This window comes from Dicentrarchus labrax, unplaced genomic scaffold (assembly GCF_905237075.1).
Source record: "Dicentrarchus labrax unplaced genomic scaffold, dlabrax2021, whole genome shotgun sequence".
Taxonomy (NCBI): domain Eukaryota; kingdom Metazoa; phylum Chordata; class Actinopteri; family Moronidae; genus Dicentrarchus; species Dicentrarchus labrax.
In genome coordinates this window covers 23,591,668-23,604,812 of record NW_026136707.1, presented here as the reverse complement: position 1 = coordinate 23,604,812, position 13,145 = coordinate 23,591,668, and the positions used below count along the sequence as shown (strand labels likewise).

At 42.2% G+C, this 13,145-nt stretch overlaps 1 protein-coding gene across 7 annotated transcripts in view; it reads right to left on the bottom strand.

The window, feature by feature from the left end:
* LOC127366381 (intermembrane lipid transfer protein VPS13B) overlaps positions 1-13,145 on the bottom strand; it is a 315,825-nt gene that overhangs the window by 89,811 nt on the left and 212,869 nt on the right. The window lies entirely within an intron of this gene.

Here is a 13,145-nt window from a genome sequence, read left to right as displayed (position 1 = left end):
TGAAATGTATTTTTAAGAAAAATAAATTGAAAAAGAGCAGAATGAATCTAGCAGTAGGGAATTCTATCAGTAAATAAGTTTTGTTTTTGGTAAAGATAAGGGTTGCTGTGTTCACACTGTATTATAAAAAGTGGGTATTTTATTTTTTTTTTTATCAGTTCTAGTTAGTACTATTAGTGAATAAGTCAGTAAAGACCTGTTCCAAAGGTACAAACTGAAAACCAAAAGTTTCTAGATAATGTAATATGGCTCTATCAAATTTTTTTTTAAATTATAACACCAATTGAGCATTTACAGTTACAGTACAGTGCCCCGCTACAGTGTCAATATCACCCTAAATACATGAAAATATGGAATCATAATCACACTGAAGGACAGCTGCTACCTGTGTAAATACACAAAAACATGTGCAACAACTTGATAAACTTGATGAACACGAGAATTCAATTTGCATTATAACAAACTGCTTTATCTCAAACCAAACCAAGATGCTGTGTTAGAATTCCCGAGATGCATCATAAAATGGATGAGAACGTTTTGGGTTTTTTTTGCAAAGTTTGTTTCTTGTTTAGTTTCAGACTTAACAAGTGGACGCATACCAAATAATTCGCTTGATTGAAACCATGGACAAATTGACCAAAGAAGAAGAGCATTGTATAGCCACAGGGACATTAAAGGCATGCTTTGGGACTTTTTCTGCGGTCTTAAAATCATTTTGCACTTCTTGCAATATTGGATATGTCTTTAAAAAAGGGGCCTCACCCCAGCAAATCGAATTGTTTCGTGCAGTGACTGTGGTATTGTGTATAAAGCAGTCGAGATTTTATGCTTGGCTCCAACTAACGGATGCCGGGAGAGTTCCAGCCGTTGTGGCAATAAAAAGCTTTCAGTGACAGATGATATAAATCAATGTGAGTAGGTTGCTGGGTTTCAAGCGACAATGAAAACAGGCATCTTTATTCTGCTACCAAAGCATGCCATCTTCAAGACTATAAAGAAGCCGCCACTGGCTCCCATGGGACAGAAACGAGACAAACATAAAACTAAATGCTACCTACCAGATAATAAATTACTGGATATGTTTATATAGAACTGATACGTGTGGGTAAAAAAGGCTGAAATAAACAGAAGCGTTTACTTTTCAAAGATTTCCCAAGCGCATGGAAAATATTTTGAAGATGCTGAGAAAAAAACACTTCAAACCACCCCCACAAAAGCTCCCCCACTCCCTCTTCTCTCTGAGACAGACAGAAAGACACAAGTAAAAGCGTAGAAAAAGGAAAGGAGGGTCCATGTAATCATGTAAGGTCATTTCAGTTTATTCAACCACTGCGTCACATCAATTAAAACCTCTTGTAGGCTTATCAGGTGCATCATGATGAGACTTGGGCCGATTAATCAACATGTCCAACGCTGTTTGATCGTTATTGAGGCCTTTCCCTCATGTTTCTCATCCATGTTAATGGGTACAACATTGGTTTCAATTAGCTACTGCTGTCTTTAAAGACATGACTATGATGAATTGAAAAATACATACAGAAAGAGAGTTTTCGACAGACCCAAGGTATGTCCCACCCTATCCCACCCTCTTCTTCTCCAACCTGCACATGGTTGCTATTACAGCATGTACTCTGAGCTGCCCTCCCTCGCTCTCTCTCTACATCGCTCGCTACCACCCACTCCATGAGAATTTTAAATGTATATTATTGCTGTGGCGGAGATAGTGTTTCAAGACCTCCAGGCAAATACTAAACCCACTGGCAGCACATTAGACAGAATACTTGACTTATTAGATATTTCCTATTCTAAACAGTGTCATCAAAGGCTAAGAACAAGAGCCATATAAAACGCCGCGGCATGCCTGCCCGCCTGCCTGTTCTGTTCGTCCAGGCTCATGTGTGGGGCTTCCATAGGATCGGCCCTGCCAGACCCCTCTCCTTTCCCTGGTCTAATGAGGACAGGATGTGTGTACTTCTTTTCTGTAGAAATGTAAGATTTTCCAAGCACTGGGGAGGGGAGAGAAGGCAGAAAAGGGCCCGGACCTGTCTCCATGTGTGTTGTGTTAAGCGGGTGAAACTTGTATTGAGGTAAGGAGGTATTTGAAAAGGTATTCAGCAAAGGCAAGACGTCCACTCCGAGGAGCGCCCCACGTTGGAAGGGACAAATAAGCTGCACAGCAGCTGGGAAAGACCAAGAGCCAGGAGAAACTGCCAGATACTCTTTACGCCTCTCTGTCTCTCTTCCCAAGCTTAGGCAGTACACATGCATTTACAATTACAGCAAATACCCCGTCTTCTCTTTAAGCACCACTACTAAGAGAGTGCCCCCTAAGCAAATTCTTGGTCTATATTTAGATGTGCTTACAACTGGAATAACGGATAATGGGGAACACAATCGGGGCATAGAGGAAAGGAGACAATGAGAAAACATACCACAGCAGAGAGCAGTTCTTCATATAGTTTGAATTAATGCATGCAATCAGTGCATTCACAAACATGTACACATAAACACACATGAAGTCAGTTGCTTTCCCGGGGGTTTGATCTCAGCTATAGTTTTAACGTACATAAGTGGATTTCTTCCTGTGTTTCTAGGCTTAGTTATATCCCCATTGTGCTTATGCACTGAAAAACAGAGCAGGTATACACAGAAAACATAAACCTACGGCTCTGAGGCCTATATGCTTTAACCTTTCGCCAATTTATTCATTGACTGAGGGCAATAAATTCAGAATACAAACATGCACTGTAGCTGCAGGCCTGCTCCCAGCTGAAATCCCCTTTTCCAACCATTACTTTCTATTATATTATATAATAGCTGCACTGAAGCGCTGTTTCCAGATCCCAATGCAATCTTTCTCTGGACTTAGTTGATCATGATCATGAACGTGCGACTACACACATATACACACAACCCGCTCCTCCCCAACCCCCATCGGCCAATCATGAGGTCATCCCCTCGGAGTCTCCAGGCAGAACGTTCTGGAAAATGGAGGATAATCCCCAAAGTGTGAAACCATGAGTCTCCCAAGTGCCAATCATATCAGAGTGCATCTGTACGACTTCTGACCCCTATTTCTGTCAGTGTAACTCAGAACAGCTTGGCTAGAGGAAGGCTAATATGCGGAAGCAAATGTCACATCATCCAAATGCCACCCGTTTACAGTGTTGGCCGGCTAGTCGAATATGACAACATAACTTTTACATCTGAATACCACATATGCAGTTGATTGTTTCCAGATGAATGAAAAAGTAGGTTGCAATTCAGGTTCAGAGATCAGGGAACATGAAAATCTGGATGTTTTAAGATGGTAGAGAAGTCCATGGTAGTCGACAGGAAAGAATATAATAAATAAAGTCAAAGTAACAAAGGTGACTATTATTCCTTTCAAAAGGCTCCATTTAACAGCCACATATCCTCACTGAAGTCTGAATCCAGTCAAACTACATAATAAAAGCTTCAAGAGTGCCCAAGTTTACTTCAGGGACAGGAGAAGCAACGAAAAGGGAGCAAAAAAAAGCACAGAAAAAGACTGGAGGACCCCAAAAAAAAGTTGTATTTTAATAGATAAAAATAAATCTGCTACGAGTCTGTATGTAGCAAGATGTGAAAGAACACACAAAGACATTAAAAAAAACAAAATGCCACCAAAAACACATGACAGAAACATAAAACCATTGTGACAGGACAGCTCCGATACGAAATAGTTAAAATGTCTGTCAGTGACGTAATCAAAGTACTGGTGAATGGAAAGGCTGGCTGAGTGACATCACTAGGAAGTGACAACATTGCTAATTGTGGTAGAAGGTTAAGGCAGCGGTATGAAAAGAACTTGAACATCAGTGTTGAGTGAAATAGGTCAGCAACTTGACATCATTAGAGCATTACAGAATTTGTTAAAAGAAAACTTGAAGTATGTGGGGACAGAGCTGTCACAGAGAGCCAGAAACAGATTACAGGCTAAAATGTTTAAGTATATCATGAGATTTCTTCCAAAATAAAAGTTACTGCACATGTATTTTGTTTCCATTTCTGGTTGTCACTTCCTTAGGTTTTCCAATGCTGGTAAAATATATGCTTGTTTATTGACTTTAACAGATATGACAGTTACTGTGGAGAGAAAACAAGCTGCAATTAGTAGCATTTTTAAACCTAAGTGAACCAGTGGCAGGCGGCTGCAGTAGTCATAGTAGTCAGGTGAGGTCAGCTTCGGAACTGAGCTGCTTTTCATGTGTTTTATGTTGAAAAATTGGTTAATGTTTATCACAGTTTTCCCATGTTCTCTTGTAACTCCAGTAGAATTCCCATTGAAAAACACGGAAGTCATATTACTAAATCTTCTTGACGGTACTATTCAGTTGAGCTACTTGCTCGCAGGACGTCTGCATGGAAATTAACTTCTGTATCTTGACTACATCAGAGTTTACAGGTTAGGCCCCTGCTGTGCTACCCGCTATTGTTTACCAGAACCATAAAGCTGATAGCAGGCCTCTGTGCTTTTGTGCTAATGGAAGAAAAACCTCAATGCAGAAATACCTCATCTTAATCAAAACTAATAACAATAATACTTAACCAAATGCCATAAAGGCCGCAATTCATTCTCTCATTTTCTTGTGGAAAACAGAGGGGGGAAGACATTTATAATATGAAGTCACCGCTCTTTGTACACCATAACAGCGGCCACAAAGCAAAAAAGGGCATCAAAGGCAGTCATTTAATACATTCAACTTTGTTTCAATAACAAAGGCAACCTGCTATGCACTTCAGCTGAACCACAACAAAGAAGCGATGGAAGGTCGCGACCCCAGAGCTTGCAAATGGATGCCGAGTGCTTCAGAGTGACTGTCAACTGTATTTTAAACACAGTGTACTCCAAAGCTCCGGGCGCTGAGTGGGGCCATTTTAACAAGCTCCCTCCACCCAGTAATGCTGGTGGGGGGGTTTACTCCTCCAGAGTTTAACAGCATGTTTCTCAAAGGAGCATGAGAGACAATATCCTACTCGTTCTCTCTTCCCACAAACCAGGCCCCTGAGCATCTCTCCGTAGTCCCTCTATCTGTGCTTTGGGCAGAATAACAATGTGAGAATATTTTGCTTAACCATGTCAGACACTGTCTTTTTCCCCTGATGACACGTGACATGCAGGGGGGAAAGCAAACATCCGTGTGACAGTAATAATTTATGCATGTTGACATTCCTAAAGCACTGGGTCAGTTGGAACACTCTCCGTCTGGAAAGACCTACTGGAGGAGAAATGAGGAGAGGCCAGGACTTGACCATGACATGGCTGGTCTAAATAGAGGAACGCCTGTGAAACACCTAACTGAAAAAACAAAGGGAAGATGAACAGACAAGAAAACATGAAGACAGAGATGATGTTCTTTCGTTTTCTGCTGCTTTATGGCTCGGAAAAGACCTGGCTCAAAAACAAAGATGCAAAATGATAAAGGCTGGAGAATGAAAAGAAAAATTGTGAAAGAGTGAGTTAATGTGGTCCATCTGGGAAACTACAGTACGCTGCTCAACAAAAACCTGGCTCTGGGAGATGTGGCGGCCAAGGCCTCTGTTTTATAATTGAGTGAACTTCAAAACCAGTTCTCTCCTACCCCTGCACATGACATTAGTTTGCTTACAAATATTTTGCCACAAATAGATTGTGGACTACCATTGGATCCAGAGCTCTGACATTCAGCAGGCTGCTCAACACGTTGAGTTTAAGACCGAGGCCTTCCCAGTACGACTCCGTGCTTTCGGAGGAGCTCGCCAAACCCACCATGCCCCGCTCGTAAGCTTAGGCAATCAAGAATGATTTAAAAGGTCTGACAGACACCACCCTTAAAGCTCAACAGGAGACTTATTGCTTCAGTCATCCTCAGCAGATCCACCAATCTAAACCAAAACCCTGATTCAGACCCACCAATCAAATCCAATGCTTGGGTTAGGGGTGATTGTGAGGACACGCAGGAATTAGCCCGTATCGCTGCAATAACACCGGCTGTTTGTATAAGCAGGATGCGATGTAGTTGTATTACTTAGCGAAGGAAGTGTTCAAAAATGCCAGAAGACAATTTCTAGATTAACACCACGAGTGTGTTAGTGAAAACAAACAAAGGGGGAAAGTGGCTCGGCCCTCATGATGTAAGCATTCAGAAATGATACACAGACTTTGTCTGCTCATCCGACATAATCTCTTGCCTGGAATCAGATTCTGCTGAATGGGCTTTATCACCATCATTAATGATAAACAATGTATCAGCCATATGGTAAACAAAACAGGGACAGTAAAGACAGTGATAAAGTTAGCAAGGGGCTAAAGCTAGATGGAGAACTTGGCAGAACCAGTGTTGCTGATAAATGGATGCACAGCCTTTGTAAATGTGATGCAAAAAACATCTATATTAATTCCTTGTCCTATATGCCTGGAACACTGCAACCAGGCTCCTAACATTTTATTTGGTAACTGATTAAATTAAGATGAAGGCCAGATGTGGAGAGAGGTGCGACTAGAAAACACACTACAGCGAAAGCGAAAGTAATTGAGAGACAGAAGCACCCTGGGGTCTATCTTAACTGCTGTGATCCTGGCCTCCATAGCAGCAGAGCCATGATCAAGACTTTCTTTCCTTTGTCCTCTCCACTTTTCTTTCCATGGGAATGGAGTAGAGAACAACTGGCTCTCATTAGCTGTCACCGTCCCTATTTAAGTTTCAAGATTTGTGTGGGGGTAATTTTCTAATCTAATATTCAGGCTCCAGTGTTAACACATGCCGAGAGTCCCTGAGTGAGGTGGGCTTGATGGTGACGGTGGCGTCTGAAAGTTGTGGGTGTGAAGCGTCTGTCTGTGGTTGAGCTACTGTGAGAAATCCTGTGTGTGAGTGTTTGTTAGAGAATGTGTAAGCTTTACAGCGTCATCTGTATTTGCAATTTGACTTTAAAAGTCTATTAATTATGTCTTTGGTCTGCAGAAAGAATGAACTGTGGGATTACTGACTTAATGTAATTCTTCTTTCATTTCATGACTGTTTATATTTAGTGGGTAAAGCAAAGTGTGGCACTGCACCACAACTCAAAGGCACGCACACAGTGAAAACACATCCTCAGTACAGCAGAGAGCTACACAGCAGAGTAATCATCAGGTTTCAGCCTGGCCCTCAAGATCACTCATCCAAGCTTTCAACTTAACATCATTAGCTTTGGCATTATGTTTTCAACAAACAAACAACAAAAGAGACTTCAAACTGCATTGTCTTCAGCATTGGCTCGGCGGTTCGCGAAAGCAGACGTCTGACAGACTTCAAAAAGCAGCGGAGATGCCTTTCATTAGGTCATAAAGTGTTCCTCTGAAGCGCCTCACTGCGCTGCCTGGCGGCCATGTCTGTATTCTCTGCTTTAGTAACAAGGTCATGGGGAAACAGCAACAGCGAGGAAAACAACGGCGACCCGAGGTGAGATGAGGATGTTTGGAGCGGGACAGGGTGGGAGGTGTAGTTTTGAGGGGGGTCAGATGAGCCCCAGGTGGTCTGCTGAGGACTGTGAGTGATGCTGCTGTGATCAGCCCACACCCTGGGGAGGCAGCACACACACTTGTAAGCACACACCAGCCCATTTATGTTTTCACAAGTGAGCACACACACACACACACACACACACACACACACACACACACACACACACACACACACACACAGACAAATATGCACATAAGATTGCATACAATTTCAAAGAGCGGCCCGAAGACAAGAACAGTCCTGGCTCACTGTCTATTTACAGAGCTGAAATTAGAAGAGGAGGATTGAAGTAATCTTCCTTTAATTTCTCTCTGGATGTGCTCCCAGGGCTGAGTGAGACAAAGGCTCTGATGTGCTGTATGTTAAGTTCTCCAAAGAGAATGATGCAAGACCCCCTGTCCCCTCATCTGGGTTAGCGGAGAAGGGCCTCGATAAGGGGGACGTAAGAGGACAAGACTAGAGGACACATCGGCATGAGAAAAGAACAAAGCTGAACTACAGAAACAGCTAAGCTGACTTCAGAACACCTTGGCTGAATTGGACAAGCACAGTTCAGAGGACGTTGAGGGTGTTTACGACCTGGACTGGGTTGCACCAGCTATGTGTAAGTTCTCTCCCAAGTTATGGTGTAAAGTCTACACTAGAGGGTTAGTAACTACTGGTAAGTCTGTAACTAAATCAGCTACTAAAATTGGTTGCGCCACAATTACTTCAGGGATAACTTAACTAGTTTGGATGGAAAGTCATAATTAAGGCAAGTGACCAATCAGGGATCACCATCCATCACCATGGTCGCCATGCGCATTAGCTTTCTGTCTGGCATGAGCCACTTGGATTCCTAGGAGATTCGTAGTAAACTAGATTGATATTGAAAAATCATGTCAATAAATAAGGTCTCTACTCGTGAGTTTAATGTGTGGCGAAATGGCTGCAATTAATGAAAAAATGATACTGCGTGCCAGAAAAACTACTGTTTTACCACCAGTATAGAGTAGAGTGTAGAGTATAATTATATGACATTTTATGACCTTAGGGTCATGTGTAACTATTTAGTTGCTTTTTAGAGTTAAGTTGCCTCATCTCTGTGGTGCAACCTCTTTTATTTTAGAAATGCATAAATCACAACTTAGTAATAACTTTTGTTATAGCTAGTAGTACTAAGTCTGAACTTACACACAGCTGGTGCAACAGGCTGCTGATCACTTGGCAGCACTGGTGTGATTCAGAGTTTAACATGGAAGGAACACCTGTAATACTTTAAACTGCAAAACTGACTCATCATCACACACATCATGAGTTTTTTTTTCTGTCCTGGCTGGAGTATCGGCAATTCAACATGCTGCAACTCAAATGAACACAGTAACAAGAACTGATTTAAGCTAGCGGACTATTCCAAGTGTTGGAATATGTTAGGTGTGTGTCTGATGATTCATCCTTGTCATGCACATCTGAACCACTGGAGCAGCTCCAAAGAGACAAACTGAAACAGGTGAGGTATAAAATCAAGCCCACCTCTTGATTATCCAAAACATGTGAGCTATGTTTTTTTAGTTTGGTCTCAAGCGGCTATCCGGCACCTATCCGTGCATATCTATCATTGCATAGACTTCATTTGGGTTTACATGCCTCTATCAGGTTTCAGGGCCAGTCACAAGCCTAAATTACAGAGATATCATTCATTTCACACGTACATTCATACAGTAGATAGCACTTGAGATATACATAGATTCATGTTTGGTTCTTCAAACATGCACTTGAAGAAACACGTGACACAATAACACAGTTCTTAAAGTAAACTTAAGAAACAGATTCCACAGTTAGGGCTGGAACTAACCACTATTTCCTTTATTAACTTAATAAAAACGGAATAATTGTTTAGTGCAGTAGTTTTCAAACTGTGGTCCAGGGCCCAACAGGGGTCCTTAAGTGAGTGGTAGGGTGTCCCCAGCAAAAAAAACAAAACAGAATGTTACTTTTATCACAGTTTTTGGAAGTTGGAAAAATCACTGATGATACTATGAAGAGTTGATAATGAAACATAAAATAAAAAAATTCTAATAGGGGATTTATTAAGTTTATTAAATCCTCTCAAATTGGGGGTCCGAGATATAACGCGCATCTATTGTGGTGGTCCTTCACATGGAAAAGTTTGGGAACCCCAGGTTTAGTCTATAAACTGTCTATAATAGTGAAAATGAATTTTTCCAGAGCCCTCAATTTGCTTGTTTGTCTAATCCAAAATCAAAGGTATTCAGTTTACAATAATAAAACAGACAATGCAGCCAATACTCACACTTAAGAATCTGAAACCAGTAAATGTTTGGAATTTTGGAGTAAAAAATGACTTGAATTGAATAATCAACTAATCATTTAAACACTACATATGATGAAGACTGAATTTAGGGACAATATTTAATATGTTACTGCTGTGTGACCTGGATAACATAGTACAGAGAGATGCAGAAAAAACAGAAAATCTGCCTGCACCCATGGAAACTCCTCCAAAAGCCTGGAATGATGTGTGAATTTTGTTTTAGGGTAAATATTTAGTTTAATGAAAGCAGTCCAAGAGGAACTCAGTAGTGCTCCAGTCAACCACAGGACTTCAAAAATCACAGTGAGGAACACACAGACACACTGTACTTATGTATGGTCAAATGCAAACATTTATATCCACATACATGTATGCACATGCAAACACACTTTTGCTACACCATCCAAGTTACAGAGAGAGAACCCAATACTCTCCATCACCTGTTATTCTAGGTGGAATCTTGCTTATACAGGTGTAGAGAAAAAAAAAAATCTGTTTCCTCTTTTCACCTCTTCAGACAAATATTCTGGGCTTTTTCACTGAACAAAGTCTACTATGGCGTGTGTACATATGTGTCTGTACTAGTTAGCCTGGTGCGCCCTGCTTTTACTAGTCCCCTGGGTGTGTGACCCTGTTTCCCTTGCAGGCAGAGAGAGAGAGGGCACTCCTGACTCCTCCTCACCTGAGTCGACACCCGATCCCAGGGTTCACGGTGGGGGCCCGCTGCCTCTCCTCAAAGGCGCCGTTTGTTTCCAGGCTCTAATAGAATTCCGACCTTCGTGATTTTATCTGGAGTTTTCACGCCAATTTTGCCAAAACCGATTGAGGAGAGAGCAAATTCAGCTGCTACTGATCTCAAATAGATTGAGTTTCCAAGGGGCCAATTTAAGAATGTGCCACGGTTAGGCTTTAAGAAGACTGTTGGTTGGGTTGCTGGGGCTGAACGGGGAAGGTGAGTTGTTATGACTGGCTGTCAATTAGCAGTTGATTCACACAAGAGGGTCAGTGAGACATGAGCAAAGATGGAAAAAAAAAAGATATGGTTTCATAACAAAAGAAGGGCAGCAAGATGAACACTGGCTATGAAAATATGTATGTTTAAGATAAGCTGAGACAACAACGCTTACTTAACAGATGTAAGGCAGCCAAAATGGAAAAGGAGATGCCTGCGCAGGGAGCCTTATTTATTATTGCTCTCAGCAGCAACAGGGCGAAGGAAAATAGTACTAAGCAGGATGGGAACAGGTCAGGGTGAAAGGGATCTGGCCCTCAGAGAGGGTTAATAGCCAGGTTGACTGGTTAAGAGCTGACCTCTCAAGAACGTCAGCTCCCACATTTACAGACAAATACTTTGGACAGCGCCAGGAATCAAAGCAAACACCAGATTCAGACTCTCTTTTTCTCACTGTGTCATGTCTCATCTCCGTGGATTTCTCCCTTACTCCTTGTTCCCTCTTGAAATCTCTGTCATTTGGCCATCTTCTCTCAAGCTGTCTCCACTCTCTTATTGTCGGCTCTGTTCCTTTTCCACGCTTCGGATTTTCACTCTCATCTCATGTCTCCCTATTTCTGTTGGCCAGCAGAGCACATAAAAGCTCCTCTGACACCTCACTGTCCTGGAAAGATCGGAGGTCGAGAGAGAAACTTCAGTTCTCAAAGCTCAACAGCTACAAGACAATATGAAACACTCATCACAAAGAGGAGCGGTCTTGGAAAATGGTTTACTTTAAACATACACAGACAAGGATCCAGCCCCAGGTCGCTCACTGAGCCAAGCTTGTCAACAACACCATGGCTCAGATAAGCCGTCTTACGTGCCTTTGACATTCAGCTAATACTCCTACATGCACAAGAGCTAAATTGTTATACAAGAGGGCAGAATAGGTCACCAAGCTTCCATTCTCCCACAGTGTAACATTTAGTAGCATTTGGAGTGAAGAATGAGGTATGAAAAGGTCTTCATTTGTTTCATAGGTTTTATTTATTTGCAAGCAAAAAAAGTTAGTTGAGGGACACTTGAGGTGTCTTTGCTGACTGAGCTACACCACATTATGGCCTTTTTATCAAAAGACAAACAAAATATTGAAAAGCTGTGATTCTTCATTAGCTTCTGCAATAGATGAAACGATAGTATTTAAAAAGAAAAACTGCAGCGTCCAAATGCATTTAACTGTAGTTGAGTTTGGTTGTGTGCACAAAAAAGACATGCATCACTAAAACTCTGCCTCCTCCCCACTAATAACCTAAAACTGCTGTCCAAACCCACTGACAAACCAAACCAGCTACCGACCAGCGTGTTCGTGCCTACTGTAAATTCACTTCTCACAGCGGTTGGTCTTGGCTGCCGACCTACCCACGCTGTCTATAGCGCTGCATTAGTCCAGCTTTGCGTTGAGAGCAGCTCGTGTGTGTCCTTAACGCAGGCGTTTAAGACTGCACAGATGTAATAGTACAGTAATATCATAATCTACAGACTGTCAAATTCTATCTGTCTCCACTGGCAGCCAGCTAGCTGCTTAACTAGCCAGCTCTGGAAGGACCAACACTTTTCCAACCAGGAGCTGTGCCAGTCCCAAGAGAGGAAAAAAAGAGATGAATGAGAGAAGCATGGAAAAGAGAGGAAAGTGATAGAAAGGGGAATGGAAGAAGAGTTGGATGAAGGTTAAAAGACCCAGGAGATTGAGAATTAAGACAAAGTAGGTGGCAGATAGAGATGCGTACAGCCTTGCAATGTCAACTGATGTGGTGAGTGATACAAAAAGGAAGGAAATAAAGGAAAAGAGAAAGAAAGAAGGGGAGAGGAAGAATAGAGATAAGGCAGGTAATGGGTGATTGAGAGGTTTTCCCCATGTGTGTTTACTAAAAATTGTAATTCAGAGGTTCCTGTGATGCCTGATACCTTGTCCTGAACCTGGGTACTGCCTTGGTGTGTGTTTGTGTGTGCACTGGCACCAGTGTGTGTATGTGTGTGTGTGTGTGTGTGTGTGTGTGTGTGTGTGTGTGCGCATGAGTGTTGGAGGAAGTCTAAAGCCCTGTTTCCCATGCGTGTAATCATCCCAGGATGAGGTGGAGGATGAAGCCGAGCGGGACTTCCCCCTGCACCAGAGGGTATTTTCCTCTCGCACTGTGGTACAAGCACATGGCTGACCCGGGCTGCCTCTGCGTGTGTGTGTGTGTGTGTGTGTGTGTGTGTGTGTGTGTCAGAGGGAGAGAGAGAGAGAGAGAGAAAAAAAGAGAGAGAGTGAGACATGCCAACATGAGACGAAGCAATTTTTTAAAACATCCTCTATTCTTGCTCTTTACCAGTTTGGTGGGATTACTAA